Below are 20,003 nucleotides of genomic sequence, written 5' to 3' on the forward strand. Positions count from 1 at the left end.
TCAAACCATTTGCTTTTAAATTCTTATCCAACTCTGGTTGCGACTGGAGTTAAGACACTGATCACAACAGCCACACGATCAGGGGCTCATTCACCTACACATCTACCAATGTGATATATGCCATCATGTGCCAGCAATGTCCCTCTGCCATGTACATTGGCCAAACTGGACAGTCTCTACGCAAAAGAGTAAATGGACACAAATCAGACGTCAAGAATTATAGCATTCAATAACTATTCGGAGAACACTTCAACCTCCCTGGTCACTCTATTACAGACCTCAAAGTTGCAATACTCCAACAAAAAAAACTTCAAAAATAGACTCCAATGTGAAACTGCTGAATTGGAATTAATTTGCAAACTGGACACCATTAAATTAGGCTTGAATAAAGACTGGGAGTGGATGGGTCATTACACAGAGTAAAACTATTTCCCCATGCTAATTTTTCCCCTACTGTTACTCACACCTTCTTGTCAACTACTGGAAATGGGCCATCCTGATTATCACTACAAAAGTGTTTTTTCTCCTGCTGATAATAGCCCACCTTAATTGAATTGTCTCGTTATAGTCTGTATCCGCAAAAAGAACAGGAGTACTTGTGGCACCTTAGAGACTAACAAATTTCTTGAGATTAAAGTGGCTGAACTGGAGGAGCTAAGGGAGACAGAGAAGTACATAGACGAGACTTTCCGGGACACAGTACAGCAGTCCCACCCCCAGTCCAACAGCCTCTGTGCTGTTGAGGAGGATGAAAGTCTCAGGGAAGGAGAACACCAGGCTGGAGCAGAAGGTTATAATCCCTTTCTTCCAGATGATGTGATGGTAGCCTCTCATCCTGAGACTACCCCTTCGGGGAAGGGGACCCCTGTTATTAGGAAGAGACAGATAACAGTAGTGGCGGATTTGATTGTTAGAATTATAAATAGTGGGTCTGTCATGACCGGGAGAAACACAGGGTGAATTGCCTGCCAGGCATGGACCTTTGGAAACATCTTGATAGACTTATGTGCAGTGGTCGTGATACATGTAGGTACCAATGACCTAAGAAAAGGTAGCAGGGGGTCCTGGAGGCCAAATTTAGGCTGCTAGGTAAGAAATGAAAGACCAGGACCTCCATGGTAGCATTCTCTGAAATGCTTCCAGTTCCACGTGCAGGGTCAGTTAGGCAGAACTGCAGAGTCTCAGTTGGTGCATAAGATGATGATTTTTGAGATGGGATTTAGGTTTATCAGGAACTGAGGAATCTTTTGGGAAAGGAGGAAGATACATGTCACCACAGGACAGGATGCGGAGATAAAATGTTGAGTCACCATAATGACTGCTTCTTGGAGAAGCTAGTCCTAGAAAGCACACAGGGAGAGGTAATTCTTGATTTAGTCATACGTGGTGCACAGGAATGGTCCAAGAGGTATATATATCTGAACTTCTCAGTAATAGCAATCATAATGTAATTAAATGTAAACATTCTTGTAGCGGGGAAAATATCAAAGAAAGCCACCACAGTAGCATTTAACTTCAAAAATGGGAACTACACAAAAATGAAGTTATTAGAAATTAAAAGGAACAGTCAACAAGAGTGAAATGCCTGCAAGCTGCATGGAAGCTTTTTAAAAACAGCATAATGGAGCCTCAAGCTAGATGTACAATCCAAATAAAAAAATACAGCAACAGGACCCCCCAAAATGCCACCAGGGCTAAAAAAGGTAGTTAGAATAAAAAAAATCCTTTAAAACTGGAAGTCAAATCCTAGTGAGGAATACTGCGTGCTGTTGTGGTAGGCCCATCTCAAAAACAAAATGATGTATTAAATTGGAAAAAGTACAGAGAAGGGAAAAAAAAAAAGATTAGATGCATGGAACAGCTTCCATGTGAGGAGAGATTAAAAAGACTGGAACTGTTCAGCTTGGAAAAGAGACAACTGAAGGGAGTTATGATAGAGGTCATATTGGAAGTTAAATCCTACTGAAGAAAATAGAAAGGAGCACACACTCTAGCAATTCAAGTGTAAAAATATAATTGGGCAGGTCAAAAAGAATTTGAAGACCAACTAGCCAAAGACTAAAAAAGTAACAGCAATTTTTTTTTTTAAAATACATGAGAAACAGGAGGTCTGCTAAAGAACCAGTGACATCACTGGATTAATATCCCCTCCTCCTCAACATTTTTATAACTCCATAAAATAAAGAGTAAACATATTTTACAATTCACTGGATGATTGAGGTGCTAAAGGAGCATTCAAGGAAGATAAGGCCATTGTGGAGAAACTAAATGAATTCTTTGCATCAGTCTTCACTGCAGAGGATCTGAGGGAGATTCTCACACCTGAGTCATTCTTTTTAGGTGACAAATCTGAGGAACTGTCTAGATTGATGTGTCATTGGAGGGGGTTTGGGGATAAATTAAACTGTAAGTCACCAGATGGTATTCACCGAAGAGTTCTGAAGGAACTCAAATATGAAATTGCAGAACTACTAACTGTGGTATGTAACCTATCATTTAAATCATCTTCTGTACCAAATGACTGGAGGATAGCTAATGTGATGCCAATTTTTTAAAAAGGCTCCAGTGGCGATTCCAGCAATTACAGGCTAGTAAGTCTAACTTCAGTAAAGAACAGAATTATCAGACACATAGAGGAACATGATTTGTTGGGGAAGAGTCAACATGGCTTTTGTAAAGAGAAATCATGCCTCACCAATCTATTAGAATTCTTTGAGGGTGTCACCAAGCACATGGACAAGGGTGATCCAGTGGAAATAAGTTACTTAGATTTTCAGAAAGCCTTTGACAAGGTCCCTCACCAAAGGCTGTTAAGCAAAGTAAACTGTCATGGGATAAGAGGGAAGGTTCTCTCATAGATCAGTAACTAGTTAAAAAATAGGAAACAAAGGATAGGAATAAATGGCCAGTTTTCAAAATGGAGAGAGGTAAATAGTGGTGTCCCCCAAGGGTCTGTATTGGGACCAGTGCTGTTCAACATATTCACTTTTTTGAGATCATTTATGAGGTGGCAAAATATGCAGACGATACTAAATTACTCATGATAATTAAGTCCAAAGCAGACTGTGAAGAGTTACAAAGGGATCTCACAAAACTGAGCGACTGGGCAACAAAATTTCATTTATCAACATTGAATTTCATCTGCCAAGTAATGTTTTCCAATGTACATAATCCCAACTATACATATAAAATGATGGGGTCTAAATTAGCTGTTACCACTCAAGAAAGGGATCTTGGAGTCATTGTGGATAGTTTTCTGAAAACATCCACTCAATGTGCAGTGGCATCAAGAAAGCTAACAAAACGTTAGGAACCATTAGGGAAGGGATAGATAATAAGACAGAAAATATTATAATACAGTATGTCTATATAAACCCACGGTATGCTCACATCTTGAATACTGCATGCAGATCTGGTAGCCTCATCTCAAAAAAGATGTATTGTAATTGGAAAGGTACAGAGAAGGGCAACAAAAAATGATTAGGGATATGGAACAGCTTCTATATGAGGAGAGATAAATAAGACTGACTTTTCAGCTTGGAAAAGAGATGACTAAGGGGAGATATGATAGAGGTCTATAAAATCTTGACTGGTGTGGAGAAAATGAGTAAAAAGAATGTTATTTACTCCTTCACATAAGACCTAGGGCTCAACCTATTAAATTAATATCACAGGCTTAAAACAAACAAAAGGAAGTATTTCTTCACATAACACAATCAACCTGTGGAACTCTTTGCCAGGGGATGTTGTGGAGGCCAAAATTATAACAGGGTTCAAAAAAGAACAAGGTACGTTCATGGAGTATTGGTCCATCAATGGCTATTAGCCATGAGGGACAGGGATGCAACACCATGCTCTGAGTGTCCCTAGACTCTGTTTGCCAGGAGTGGACGACAGGAGATGGATTACTTGATGATTGCCTGTTCTGTTCACTCCCTCTGAAGTACCTGGCATTGGCTACTGTCAGAAGACCGGATACTGGGCTAGATGGACCGTTGGTCTGATCTAGTATGGCCTTTATGTTCTTATGGTCTATACAATCATGAATGGTGTGGAGAAAGTGAATAAGGAAGTCTTGTTTACCCCCTCACATAACACAAAAGAACCAGGAGTCACCTAATGAAATTAATAGGCAGCAGATTTAAACAAACTTTTCACAAATTTCTTCACAAAATGCTCAGTCAACCTGTGGAACACATTGCCAGGGAATGTTGTGTAGGCTAAAAGTATAACTGGGTTCAAAAAAAGAAAGAATTAGATACTCTCATGGAGGATACTTTCACCAATGTCTATTAGCCAAGATGGTAAGGGACACAACCCCATGCTATAAGGGTTCCTAAGCTTCTGACTGCCAGAAGTTGGGATTGGATGACAGGGGTTGGATCACTTTGTAATTTCCCTCTGAAGCTTCTCCCACTGGCCACTGTTGGAAGACATTATACTAGACGAGACACTAGTTTGACCCCGTGTGGCCATTCTTCCCCCCACTCCCGCCATAATATGTAATATTTTAGCTTAGAAGTAACAAATCTATGCTAAAGAATCAGGGATAATTCAACTGATGCAAACCACCAAATTCTCTCTTAGACACAAGTTTTGGTTAAATTCTCCCACTATTTTACCACTTCTGAGACACATTCCAGTGATGGAGAAGTGGGTGCTTGCATGTGTGCCAACATGACCAAAATCCAACTGCTAAATTGTATAAATAACATTTATATTCCTTGTGCAGATCAGAATCTCTGCTGCCAGAAATGAGACCTTTTTTTTAAATGAAAAAAATCTGAATTTTACTTATGCTCCTCCCCCCCCACTTAAAAAGGGTCCCAGAAAACCTGCAGTCTAGACAGTTATGCACATAACCATGATTTATTATTTGTATTAACAGTAGCACCCTATTGTGCAAGGCACAGGGATGGGAACAGGAAATATCATCCTATATTTCAAGATGGAGAACTGACACACAGAGATTAAGTGATTTGCCCAAGGTCAAACTGGAAATCTGTAGCAGACACGGGATTTGAAGCCTGATCTTCTGATCCCTTATCCAGTGACTCAACCATTGTGGCAACAAGATCCTTCTGGCATCTGATCACCATTTTCTGTTCCTGATTACTATGTATAATGTATCCAATAACAGGTCTGTTTAACAGTGTATTGACCTATGTATGTCTGCTGAGTGTTGACTGAGTAAATGAACAGGACTCCCTTTTTGGTACTGCACACTGTGGATTACATTCCCTCCATGGTGGTGAGCTGGGTAGGTAGGAAGAGAGATGGAACAGAATGCTCATCTTTTAAAAAGATAGGACAACTACTGTAAGTTACTATTGTATTGTGTTTGACTATGTAGCTTAACTGCACTCATCCTCTCACACAAAGATGCTTTCATATAGTTGATTTATACTCATTATTAAAAAAAAACAGCAATAAACATTCTTTTTAAAACATTCAGGAAATAATATTTATTATTTGTGCTTCTTGCTCTAGCATCAAAAGCACAAATGCAAAGCACAATTTGATATTTGGAATCTGCAATCTGAGTATTTAAAAGTTTAAACTAATAAAACTGCATTGTTCTCACCTCTGCAGGAAGCTTATGCAGATGGTCCAAAAGAGGCTACTTCCTGCTCATATTCAGTAATCTCTTTCACAAACAAGCAAAGGAAATAACAGTGTGATAGTCAACCAGTGAAAACGGGAACAAAACTAAACTCTTCCATGAAGCAAAAGGATTATTCTAAAACCTCAACTGGTAAATAAAGAACTTGTTTAATGAGTAAAGTAAATATTCTCCATAATAGCTTGGGTATATGTAAGTCCCTTACTCCAAAGCAGCCTGTCAATTAATGCTACTGCAGATCTGACAGCCCTGCTCTATAGCACCTTTGTTAAAAGAAAACCTCAGGGTTTACATGCAAATTAGAATTGCTGGTCACCGCTTATGACTGAGCCCTGACTGTAATTATTGGCAAAACAAAACAGCAACATTTACCCTTCCTTTGTACAAAGGTGGTTCCTTGGACATTAGAAAGTGTTTGAATTGAATTAATTGACTACTAGTGGTATCTGTTCAACGACATTTACAACATGACTGGTGAACTTCCAGCATACGTAATGAATGGGACTGATTAGCGTTTCAATGGTTAGATGAGCATCAGATGCCATTAGTGACAGAGCTAACCATTGTAGCCTTCCACAACCTTTCTAAAAGGTCTTCTTCAGGGAGGAGGAGACCTTTCTGACTGAGCAGAATTGTGGGTATGTATCCACTTTAAAATATTCAAGTTAGTCACTTTTTATTTAGGGCTTGAACTGTTAAATGAAATGTCAGTGTGGGGTGGGGTGAGAATTGAAATTTACCTTTGTAATAATAATTTTGGGGATAACATTTTATTGATTGTTAAACTGAAATCTGAAATTACTAAAACTCAGAGCTGAGACAAGAGTTAATTTTTTCAGTTATACATTGACATTTGAAGAGAATTTTGATCAGGCATGATCATGACCCATTTTATATCTTTCCTTTTTGTGAAGATCTAAATAGTCAAGGTTACTATTACAAATAATGGTTAATGGCAAACTTATCTCAGATGCTCAAAAATTTATCAAAATGGATTTTGATTGCAAGCATCATTGTCAAATTCATGATTCACAATTAACATTAACCAATGCAGGATGCATTGCAAATTGCAAGATTAACAATCAAATATACAATTCAATGACTGGGTTAGTTACCTAAGGCACTGGTTCTCAGCCCCGGGCACCCTGGGTGCCCACAAGCAGGTTTCAGGGGGTCCACCAAGCGGGGCCAGTGTTAGACTTCCTAGGGCCCAGGGCAGAAAGCTGAAGTCCACTGCATGGAGTTTTTATAAGCATGTTGGGGGGGACCTCAGAAAGAAAAGGGTTGAGAACCCCTGACGTAAATCATATGGTATTGTTTCTGTTCCTTGATTAGATGATTTGTGTAACTAACCAATACAGTGTACCTTCCAAATTACATAGCTGTTTGTCGTAATCTGCAGACCAAGAATTATTTGCAGAAGAAAGGTTAATGAATAAAAATTGAGAATTTCAGTCTGTTTACCAACAATTCACAAAGAGAGAAAAAAAGAAAACATCTTGAATATATTGAATTATTCATCTAGCTCTAATAATAAATCAGAACAATAAATCACAAACTATGCAAATGTTTGTGGATGGCAGATTTTAAACTTATACAAGCAAGTACTATATTTTATATAGGATGAGATGTTGCTAAAGACCAAACCCCCCTGCCAGAGTTCTGGCACAGATGCAATTAAATGAACTAGACAAGAATCTGACAACTTTTGCAGTCAGAATTACACTTCTTAGGCCTAGTCTACACTCAAAATTTTTGCTGACATAGTTAAAGTAAACCTGGATCATCCCTGATGAATGTTCATCTAACCTGTTCTTAAAAACCTCCAATGACGGGGATGATGAGTAAGTTCATCCAATTAGGGAATAGAAACAATATCATGTGACTTGTGGCCCATCACAACCAACTAACGAGCTTGAATTTCAGATATGGTGTGTGTAACATTCACAAACTGTTCATGATCAATCACAGAGAGGGGGGAAAAGTTCAGAGACATTCCTTATGCAGGAAAAGAAGATAAATTGAGAAAATTAGCTGTTGCTAGTTATTCACTAAAATCTACTAAGTATGATTATCACCAGTGGAACAAAACAGCTAAATTACTTCTGAAGGCCAGAGAGGTTTCAGGGATCAGAATCAGAAGCTATTTGTTCCTGGATACCAAACCTGTGCTCAGACTCTCTGAGAATGGTCTATTATTGTACGTGGACTCCTAATTTTTCATAGACTTCTTAGTTAAAGTGAAGAAAGTGCTATTCTGTTAGCATATATATTGAGCAGTTCTCTGGGTGATTTATGCCAACATATATATACTCTCCATGAGAAGTGACACTTTTGCTGTAAAACCCATAGGATTAATTGCAAGTAAAAAGAATGATCTTCCCTGAAAATCCTCTTACATAGGCTTTATTTTAAAATATCTCATTTTGGTTACCTATTTAAATGTTTTTTTTTTTAAATCAAAATTCTCTGCTGATCTGGAGGAGCTCAGCGTAAGAAAAGAAAAAATCATCCATTTCAACTCTGTGCATCGATTACAAATAGATTCCTGTTAGCTTTTAAACCAGTTTCTTATTTGGACTGATTTTTAAAAGTGAGCTATTGAAATGTATAAAAGAAATCAATACAACTTAAAAATATCACCAAAATCATGGAAAGCCCTAGATGAGAATTAAGTATTACTATTTATTATAGAATATGCTGGTTTAAACATATACGTAGCATATATGTATCTGTGAATTAATCATCTTATCTCCAGATGGGGTAAATGAAACAGAGAAAGACTCGTGGTCATTTAAATCATGGTACAGTTGAGAATACAGCCCTGGTCATTTGACTATTATCCTCGTGCTCAATCCACTGGATCTCTGCTACCCTTCTTAACAACTGGTGAATTCGAGGAAAACAAAGATAGCTTTCAAACACCTCCCCAACCCCAAACCCTTAGCAATGAAAGGCTGTAGTCAGGTCAGCTCAATGATGGAGGGATCACTGAACTGAACAACAGAGTTGCAGCAAGTGGAGCAGTGACCAGACCAGTCAGACCTGTGTTGCTATGTTCTGCCATGTTGGCAGAACTTTGGAATGTCAGAGAGAACAGATACTATGTGGCCCACTGCTTTAAGACAGCTTGGCAGCTCGGAATGAAAACTGGCCTGCATTTTTAGCCCGGTTTCCCACAGCCTCACTATGTAGGTGGAAGAAGGAATGAGGGGGAAGCCAAACTTTGATGGAAAAACAGATTAAAAAAAAATATCACAATGTTAGTCTGCAAGTCAAGAACAGGAAAAAACAACAGATCCACACACATATTGCAGCAACCATATCCCTGTAATGTGGGGTTAGATGTTCTCCAGTGCCTTCTAGAGCGGTTACATTAAAAAAAAAAAATTAAAAAACCTGTCTTGGAACGAGTTCATAGCCTGGCAGAGCTTAGGGGCTTTTCTGTTGAGTGTGGGGTTCTTGTGTTTGCACTTTGCACTGAGTGTAACAGAAGCTAGGCTGCTTCACCTTTTTGACCATATGTGTATGGATCTTTGATGTCCCAGGAGAACCCAGTTACTCCCCCAGATCTTAAACAAGACACTTTTTGCTTTCATTACAAAATTACACAAATCATAAATGACTTGTTCTGCAGTCATACTTAGTACTTACGCTATACATAGACCCTCTAGCACATGTTCCTCTTGCAGTAAGGAGCAAAAAGTCTTGGTTGGACAGTAGGACATTTAAGCGCCAATCTGTGGAGTGTTGCTTCTGACCATAAATTATTTAAATTAAGATGTACAAAATTCCCCAGCCATGTAGTAGAATAATCATAGCATAGGAACATATGGACATTTTTTTTTTGCCTCATACTGTCTAAGGGCTCGATACCGCCCTCACTCCAGAGTTCCCAATGATGTCAATGGGAGTCATGTGCCGAGACCAAAGGTCTTACCTGGCTGAGTGCCAACAGCCCCACTTCACCGTTTGCTTACCTAGTTTTGAAGAACTACTTATAGCTTGTGTTTTTCTCTTCTTCTCCAATGAAGGGCAAGAGAGAGGAGGAACCTAACTCCTGTAAGGTAGCCAAATCCTTTCAATGGCAGGGGCTTGAATGGGGCTTCCATTAGGACCTGCCCATTTAGCTCCTTAGTCAGTCATAAAGGTTGCTGTTGAGGGAAACCAAGATGATCCCTCCCCCTCTCTCTGGGGACTCCAGGCCATATTTTAAAATGTATTTAGGCACCTAAAATTGACTTGGCACCTTAGGCTATTGAAACCCTTCTCTCCACCCCCATTTCCCTGGTGCCTATCTACATCTGAATGTCTTTAACAATTTGGTCTTCAGTGTCAGTTCACGGAGCAAGACAACGGGAATTGGAATCAAGCCAGTCTCCCCTCAGGGCAATGCAGAGTGCTACCACTTGGCCTCTAGGGTGGCCCTTCATGTATTTTTAGATATCATTTTGTTAACATAGCTGGTTGGTATAAACTTAAAAATTAGCGTTTACTAGTGAAGAGTTTTTACAAGTTGGCAGTCTCCTTTTTGTGGGTTCTAAAATCCTGCTACAGTCAGCATACTTTGGTTTTGGTTAAACAGAGCGGCTACAATAGTCAGTCATATGGGCTTTCCCACCTCAATAGAAAGGCATAAGTGTATCCTTCAGTAGTGGTGAGAGAGAGAGAAAATTCAGCTGACCGAGCACCATTGTACCATACAGGTCATTCAAGAATCTTTGGTGCTTGGACCATGTATGAACAATCTCTTCTACACCCAGTGAGAATACCTGCAGCCAGAGAGACTCTAGGAGCTGTGCAGGTATACTTCTGGGGGCCAGAACAGCAGAAGGGGGAAGGGAAGAGGAAGACTGGTGCTGGACACATAAAAACTCCAAAAGGCACAAAAAGAAAAGTCAGCAAATCACCTTATAACCTGTGTTTTACTGCACATGAAGGCTTAAGTTAAGATTAAATTGCATATGAAGTCTATAAGCAGATGTTTAGCTTAGTTTATAAATAAAACTCAGCCACACAGGCAAATTATAGTCAGAGAGAGAGAACTCTATACTGTGTTAGAATAATAGAATCATAGAAGATTAGGGTTGGAGGAGACCTCAGGAGGTCATCTAGTCCAAACCCCTGCTCAAAGCAGGGCCAAACCCAACTAAATCATCCAAGCCAGGGCTTTGTCAACCTGGGCCTTAAAAACCTTTAAGGATGGAGATTCCACCACCTCCTTAGGTAACCCAATCCAGTGCTTCACCATCCTCGTAATGAAATAGTTTTTCCTAATATCCAACCTAGACCACCCCCACTGCAACTTGAATCCATTGCTCCTTTTTCTGTCATCTGCCACCACTGAGAACAGCTGAGCTCCATCCCCTTTAGAACCTCCACTTCATGTAGTTGAAGGCTGCTATCAAATCCCCCCTCACTCTTCTCTTCTGCAGACTAAATAAGCCCAGTTCCCTCAGCCTCTCCTCATAAGTCATGTGCCCCAGCCCCCTAATCATTTTCGTTGCCCTCCGCTGGACTCTCTCCAATTTGTCCACATCCTTTCTGTACTGGGGGCCCCAAAATTGGACGCAATACTTCAGATGTGGCCTCACCAGTGCTGAATAGAGGGGGATAATCACTTATTATCACTTACAACTATAATGTAATTTAATGCAACATCCTTGTAGGGGTAAAATACCAAAGAAACTCACCACAGCAGCATTTAACTTGAAAAGGGGAAATCCACAAAAGTGAGGAAGCTAGTTAATCAGAAATTAAAAAGGAACCATCATAAGAGTGAAATGCCTGCAAGCTGCATGGAAACTTTAAAAAAATCACTAGAAGCTCAAACTATATGCGTAACCCAAACAACAACAACAACAACAACAACAAAAGCAAGAGGACCAAAAAACCACCACCATGGCTAAACAATAGAGTAGAAGAGGTGACTAGAGGCAAAAAGGCATCCTTTAAAAATTGGAAGTCAAATCCTAATGAGGAAAATAAAAAGGAGCATAAACTTTGGCAAGTCAAGTGTAAAAGTATAATAAGAGAGGTCAAAAAGCAATTTGAAGAGCATCTAGCAAAAGACTAAAAAAATTGCTATTAATTTTTGTAAGTACATCAGAAGCACGAATGCTGCCAAACAATCCGTGGAGCCATTGTATAATCAAAGTGCTAAAGAAGTATTCAAGGAAGACCAAGCCATTGCGGAGAAGCAAAATGAATTCTTTGCATCAGTCTTCATTACAGAGAATGTGAGGGAGATTCCCACAGCTGAGTTATTCTTTTTAGGTGACAAATCTGAGGAACTATTCCAGATGGAGGTGTCAATAGAGGTGGTTAAGGAACAAATTGATAAATTAAACAGTAATAAGTCACCAGGACCAGATGGTATTCAGTGATGAATACTGAAGGAACTCAGATATGAAACTGCAGAACTCCTCACTATGGTATGTAATTTATCGCTTAAATCATCCTCTGTATCAGCTGAATGGAGGACACCTAATGCAACACTGATATTTTAAAAATACTCCAGAGGCAATCCCAGCAATTACAGGCCACTCAGCCTAACATCAGTACCAGGTAAATTGGTTGAAAGTACAGTAAAGTACAGAATCAGACATATAGATAATCACAATACATTGGGGAAGAATCAACATAGCTTTTGTAAAGGGAAATCATGCCTCACCGATCTATTAGAATTCTTGAGAGGGTCAACAAATGTGCAGAAGGGTGATCCAGTGTATATAGTGTATTTCAACTTTCAGAAAGTTTTTGACAACGTCCCACACTGAAGGCTTTCAAGCAAAATAAGCAGTCACGGAATAAGAGGGGAGATCTTCTCATTGATAAGTAACTGGTTAAAAGATAGGAAACAAACGGTAGGAATAAATAGTTGGTTTTCACAATTGGGGAGGTAAATAATGGGGTTCCCTAAGGATATGTACTGGTACTTGTGTTGTTCAACATATGGATAAATAAAACAGTGAAATGGCAAAATTTGCAGATAGTACAAAATTATTCAAGATCATTACATCCAAAGCTGACTGTGAAGAGTTACAAAGGGATCTCTCAAAACTGGGTGACTGAGCAACAAACTGGCAAATGAAATTCAATGTTGATAAGTGCAAAGTAATGCACATTGAAAAACATAATCCCAACCATACACACAAAATGATGGGGGTCTAAATGATGTGTTACCACTCAAAAAGAGATCTTGGAATCTTCGTGGACAGTTCTCTGAAAACGTCAGCTCAACTTCCAGCAGCATTCAAAACAATTAACAGAATATTAGAAACTATTAGGAAAATTGAACAGAAAATATAATGCTATTATATAAATCCATGGTATGCCCACCTCTTGAATACTGTGAAGTGTTCTGGTCATCTCATCTCAATAAAGATGTTAGAATTGGAAAAAAGTACAGAGAAGGGCAGGAAAAATGATTAGAGATATGGAACAGCTTCCATTTGAGGAGAGATTAAAAAGACTGGGATTGCACATCATAGAAAAGAGACTACTAAGGGTTGATATGACAGAGGTTTATAAAATCATGAATGATGTGGGGAAAGTGAACAAGGAAGTGTAATTTACCACTTCATATAACACAACAACTAGGAGTCACCCAATGAAATTAATAGGCAGCAGATTTAAAACAAACATGAAGTACTTCTTCATACAATGCACAGTCAACATGTGGAACTAATTGCCAGGGGATGTTATGAAGGCCAAAACTATAACTGGGTTCAAAAAAGAATTGGACCTATCCTCCATGAATTTATCTATCATTGGCTATTAGCCAAGATGATCAGGGATGCAAGCCCCTGCTCTTCATGTTCCTAAACCTCTGACTGCCAGAAGCTGGGACTGGATGACAGGTGATGGATTACTTTGAAGCATCTGATATCAGGCATTGTTGGAAGACAGAATACTTGGCTACCGGTAGATGGACCCCTGGTCTGACCCAGCACAGCCATTCTTATGTTCTCATGGATGGTCTGCCTGTTTCTTGAAATTGGAGCAAAAGCCTGAGCAAGACAAGTTCTTCACTGACTTTGGTTGCTAGGAGCAGGTGGGCCTAAAAGATGGCTCAGCTGGATGTGTTGGCAGGCTGAGACAACCTTCTGTAAATTGCAGCAGGATGGACTGTCAAGTTTTCTCACAGTGCATCATGAGCAAAGGGCTAGACTGGCTAAAGCTGGGGAAAGAACTAGAAAGCCTGGGATAAGATGGCTTTATTTGGGCTTGCATAGTGCAGTGTAGACGCGTAAGTGCGGGTAACAGCGACCCATGTTCAGAAACGCTAAACCTATTGTCAATATTCAGTGCGGATGCTCAAGCCCAGAGACCCTGAGCTTACGCTGCCGTATATACATACCCTTAAACATAAAGGGCACTATATTTATTTGATACACATCAGTGCAGTTCCAATTAATGCAATGACACCATGCCGGTTTACATCAGCTGAATTTCTGGGTCCTTTATGTTAAATGGCATAGCCGAGGATCCAGTCCCAAGGTTAGTGATACAACTTTAGTGATTTACAAGGCAAAAGCAAACAAACCACATTGGAGCTTAAAGATTAAATCCTCTTTCCACACAACTGATCCAATTTAATTCTTATTTCCCATGCAGACATTTAGAAGAGAACTGCAGAATACAGCATGACTTGAGAAATCCTTTATTAGAATTAAAAGCTATTAACGTCTAGGATAATATTCAAAATCTCTTCTGTAATTTCCTCTCTCTCTCTTTTTTCTATAAACATGGGAACAGTTAACCATTCAGGAAGGACTATTTGTGAATCTGGAAACTTGAAGAATTCCCTTATTTGAATCAATCTACATTATAAGCAAGTTTTTTTTAATTATTATATTAAAGGATAAACAGAATATATTGTGTGGAAAAATATGAAACAGATTTTTTTTTCCCTTTCAGTCAGTTGAGGACTTAAATAGCTCTTAAAAAGACTTCATGCAGCAACCAGACTGGTAGCATTGCACTGAACTAGCAAACAAGGGAAGATGCCTTCCTTATGGCTGGAATCTTTCTAAAATATTTCTTGAATACTGTTTCACATTGTATGTAACCAATAATAATAAAGAAAAACTAGCAATAAGAGATGAAAATTCTTTACTCCCTCTATAGATTTACTGTTTTGGCTATATGGTGATCACGAGAAATAAATACTGTGGTGTACCTGACACCTTGAATGAGATTAATGAGAAGTTTCTTCTACCCCATGAATCACTGATCAGTTAATAAGGTTTTGTTCTATTGATGCAATACCTCTGTCTCGTTTTTCATGGGGTGACTGTTGTCTACTATTCTGTGGGGAATGGAGGTCTTTCTGAAGCTAAAAGGTGATTCCATCCTGAATATCCAAATTTAAATACGTTTCTTAGCTTTTAATATGGCTCAGATAATTTTTTTTTCTAATTTGTTTCTGGACCTTACTACCTTTCCCCAAACACAAGTACCTTTTAGGAGAGAGACAGTTGCTCTAGCTTTCATAATCTACTCTTCCTTTCATATCACTTCCATACTCTGCCCTTCTTACGGTAAGTTTAAAATGCTGAATGCTTTCATCCCCCAGTAAAGGAAGAATAACCAACTCTAGTCTCAGAGCTAAAACTAAGCATATAGACAGGTTTCAGAGTAACAGCCATGTTAGTCTGTATCTGCAAAAAGAACAGGAGTACTTATGGCACCTTAGGTCTGGTCTATACTACCCGCCTGAATCGGCGGGTAGAAATCGACCTCTCGGGGATCCATTTATCGCGTCCCGTCGGGACGCGACAATGGATCCCCGAATCGGCGCTCTAACTCCACCAGCGGAGGTGGTAGTAAGCGCCGCCGACAAAAAGCGGCAGAAGTTGATTTTGCCGCCGTCCTCACAACGGGGTAAGTCGGCTGCAATACGTCGAATTCAGCTACGCTATTCACGTAGCTGAATTTGCGTATCTTAAATCGACTCCCCGCTGTAGTGTAGATGTACCCTAAGAGACTAACAAATTTATATGTTCCATTCTATGCATCCGAAGAAGTGGGCTGTAGCCCACGAAAGCTTATGCTCAAATAAATTTGTTAGTCTCTAAGGTGCCACAAGTAGTCCTGTTCAGTAAGCATATACCGAGTATGCACTTGCTGAGTATGCACTTGCAGCCGCTCTACTTTCTTAAAAAATAATTACTTTTTCCCCAAGATCCAGTCCATCTCCTGCTCCATCTACTTATCATTTGTTTGATTCATGCACAGTATTAACGGCTGGAACAAGGACTCAGAGAGAAGAGCAGCCCTGCAGTGGTCTAGGAGGACCACTCTTATATGTCAACATCTATCTGTTTTATGAATGAGTGACGGTTTAGGCAGGTTTTTATAGTTTTTTGGATGCTTAAGTAATTGGTAGTTTGTCCTGAAAGAGACAGCAATCTGTATTAGGGGCCAATACAAAGGAATAACTACTTGTCTTCTCCTATAGATAAGGCTGAAAGCTTGTCCCGACTGAGGGGTCACCCTCACCTGAAAGGAACTTGTTAAGCCAGGGCTCCAATGACAGACCTCTGTGAAAGTAAGAGGGGTGGGGACAGGTGTCCCAGCCAGGAGATGTGAACTCTCCCTAAGGAGCCCCGATCTAGTTTAACCCCTTCCTCCCCACTGTTCAAAGATAGAACTAAAGAGGCTTCATTGGGAGCCTTTTTGTTATGTTAAAATGGTCAAATGAGAGCTGAAATCACTTGTGGTGGGTCAGTGTTTCCGCTCAGCCTGAAAAGAGCTGAAAATCACTAAGAGACGGATGTGCAGAGGTCACAGCAGAGAGGCAAGTGGCAGCAGACGGTGACTGATGGTCGGCCGGCGAACGAGCGCCTGGCGAGGCAACGAGCGGCTGGTGGGGCAGCCAGGCGGAAAGGAACTGCGGCTGACGGGGTGGCCGGTCAGAGCAAGTGCTCAGATGGCAAAGCAAGCAAAGTGACTTCTTCCCTGGGTGGGAGGTGAATTCACATAGATGCACCTCTGAACCGTGGGTCATCACTGACCAAGGACAACCACTGTAAGGAAATTTCAGTTCGCCATGTTGGTTTCCTTGAGTTGTACTTCACCCTCCATACTGTATTCCCTCTTCTTGTTCCCCCTTGTCTATAATCTGCCTAGCAACAGCACTTTGGCAGGAAGTATTGGTGCCTTTTGTACATTTGGGCAGGAAAGGATGAAGTGACCTAGAGAATCCTGCCTGGCAACTAAAGGTGATAAAAGATTACAGTGCCTTGTGACAGCTGCTGTCCATCATAGAGGCAGCCCAGTGCCAAGATCTATTCCCAGCTGAGACAACGTGGCAAGTTGAGAAGGAAGATAGCTTACCTGATCCTGTCCTGAGTATCGTGGTGTTCATGTTCGTGGTTCCTGTCCTTTGCTGTCCTGGGGTCTTGGTGGTGTCCTTAGTTCCAGTGTGTCCAGGGTCCTGTGTAAACAACAAGAAGAATGGTGATGTGTTAACCCCTTTAATTTGTCTTACCCACTCCCGGTGGTGTATGGTTTTGGGTTCTTGGCTTAAAGCTTGTTTGTATTGTTAACATCCAAGTGGTTTTCCTGTTTCCTTATTGGGTATAGTTGTTGGTGGTCCTTTAATAAACTGTTTTTGTTTTGTACCTGATCCTGCCTCTTTGATTCTTGGGAATAAATCATTAACTGAGGATAGATGCAGCAGGGGGACGGGCTTGCAGTGTGGGAGTTTGGGCTTAATTAGGGTTTCCAGTTCCCTTAGTACTTACCACCACTGTGAGTGGGGTATGGTGAGGGAGTAGACAGGGGCACAGAAAAGGAACTGTTGGTTGTAGAACTCAAGAACATGAGGCAGAAGACATTGCCACACTCACTCTGGTGTGGGTGTCCTGCTCATAGTATCCTTTCAGCCCCAAGCAGGAATCATAATCATAAAACTAAGGTCACTCTGCAAGGAACATCCAAGATGGGCAAAACCACGGTGAGACTTGTGGGCTGCTAATAAGCTTTTCAGGTCAGAGCTCTGAACCAAAGCTACACGGCCAGGAGACACCCAGGGTTACAAGGCAGATGTTGACTGAACCCCTTACTGGCCTGAGTGACCCCAAACTGTGACAGTATTACTATCCTGCGAACACACACTTCAGTACAGATGGACAAATTCTGATAATATTACAAGTGGGCAGATGATATGTCTGGCATGGGACAGGAGATAATGAGAAAAACCCACACGGGTCTTGATTTGACTATATGCTTCGGACTAGAATATCTTGTGAAACTGTAGTCATTAAGAGAAGACTTTGAGCTGAAATGTTTAAAAGTGTGTTTTGGAATTATTCTGTGTATGTTGCTGATCTTGGAACAGATCAGTTTGAGAATTACACTTCACTTTTAAAGCTGCCATCTGATAATTAAAACAATACACTTCTAAACATTCATTTTGGATGATGCTGTCAGCACAATTGATGGATAGGATTTATTTAGTGAATAAAGATAGGAAGTTTTCCTAATAATTAACGTGCACTGATTTGAATGTCTAAACAGTTTTCTTTACTAGCATGATTAAATGGACCTAAACCCCCCCCCAAAAAAACAAAAATCAAAAGGTTGCTGCCCAGTTTACTGAATCACTTCCAGATTTCTGACGGATACTGTAAATGCCATACTGATGTTCCATGGAAGGTTTACTGTTTGGTTCATTTAAACTCAGCCAATGCTCTTTATAACAGCCTGTGAAGAAAAGAAACCATTCATGCCCTAGTTAAAAGGCATCAAGGAACATGCCAGATTTTTATCAGAAAATTCTTTTAAAATTGCATGCTGAATTACAAAAAGAAAATGTAGTCTTTAGAAGAGTTTAAAGTAAATACAATCTATACTCTCTCCAAGGGGATTTTCTTACCCAAACAACGCTAGTCCACTTCAGTTGTATAAACTTATGTTTGATTAGAATATTTTCATAATAATAGAAGCACTTAATCACACTGAAAAGGCAAACAAAATACACTGGTACATGCTTTTACAATATAAAACTGATATTTAATGTAAAGTATATCTAGACCACAGAGCCTTGTATCCTTTCACACAATACTTCCAAGAAATACAATAGTGAACATCTGGTGACATTGCCTTGTTAGGGTCTCAGATAAACAATCTTCAGTGATCCCAAAATGGGGGAAATGTAACAGTGCATTGGAGAAGTTGAACAACTGCCTTCTATTTTATATAGATTCTTATACTGTCCTCATCACCATAGTATGTAAGCAGCTTCCTGTAGTGCATTAGTGATGTGGACCGACATCTGTCACATGTGGTTTATTTTTTCCTCTCATCCTTTTCCCAGAGGGAGAATTGTGTGTGCTTGGTATTGTTTGTTGGGGGGTTTTTTGTTTTGATTTTTTTAAAATACGTATGTTGTTCTGTTTCCCCATTAGAGGAGGCAGTTGAAAATTGCGCGCCTTGCACTTACACAGCAGAAGGTGGTGAGGTTTGTGGTAGTCCTTCATTCCTGTGGAATTTCATTCCACAGTCTTAAACTGGCCCCTGAGAAAGCTCGGTCTCAGACAAGATTTATTCTTATGGTAAAGAGCTCCACTGGGCCAGTGGAATGTAGCGGTCATACCAGGCAGTCATACAGAGTAATCTGGATAGCTTGATAAACTAGACCCAATAAACAAAATACAGTATATTTAAATACCACCAAATGCAATGATATCCATCTAGGAACAAGGAAAGCAGGCTTGAACTACAGAATAGGGAACTTATCCTGGAAAGCAGTGACTCTGAAAACGATTTAGGGGTCACAGTGGACAAGCAATAGAACATGATGATGAGTTCCCAGTGCTATGCCTTGGCAAAAAAGGCTAATGAGATCCCTGGATGTATGAACAGGAGAGTAGCAATAGGGAGGTGATTTTACCTCTGTATATGGGATTGGTGAGATTGTTACTGGAATATTGCATAGAGTTCTGGGGTCCACATTCTAAAGAGGGTGTTTCTAAATTAGAGAGTGTGCAGAAAAGAGCTACAAAAACTATTTGAGAGATGGAGAAAATGCCTTATCCTGCGAGACTTAAAGAGATCAGTTTGTTGAGTATACCAAAAAGAACTCCCATTATTCTCTTAAGAGCTCTGTGTAAGCTACAAAAGCTTCTCTCTGTCACCAACAGAAGTTGGCCCAATAAAAAAATATTACCTCACACACCTTGACTCTGTGATTATGTTTGTCCGGCAGGAAATGATAACTGCAAAAGCAGGGTGAGAAAAGTTGAGCTGTTCACAATGCTAACAATTTGGATTCCCAAATTGGACTTCTGAGGATTAGGCAGAACTCAGTTACATTTTTAAACAGTTACTGTAAGTGTAAATGTTATTTCATCTCCCCCCTCCTGGCCAG

The 20,003-nt window shown here is 40.0% G+C and overlaps 1 protein-coding gene across 1 annotated transcript in view; it reads right to left on the minus strand.

The window, feature by feature from the left end:
• Positions 1-17,203, minus strand: part of LNX1 (ligand of numb-protein X 1) — a 159,924-nt gene extending 142,721 nt beyond the window's left edge. Inside the window, exon 1 of the mRNA XM_054029104.1 lies at positions 16,967-17,203. The gene's annotated coding sequence lies outside the window, so the exon portion shown is untranslated. The remainder of the gene's footprint in view (positions 1-16,966) is intronic.
• Positions 17,204-20,003: the final 2,800 nt, after the last annotated feature.

Source organism: Malaclemys terrapin, chromosome 5 (genome assembly GCF_027887155.1).
Source record: "Malaclemys terrapin pileata isolate rMalTer1 chromosome 5, rMalTer1.hap1, whole genome shotgun sequence".
Classification (NCBI taxonomy): Eukaryota; Metazoa; Chordata; order Testudines; family Emydidae; genus Malaclemys; species Malaclemys terrapin.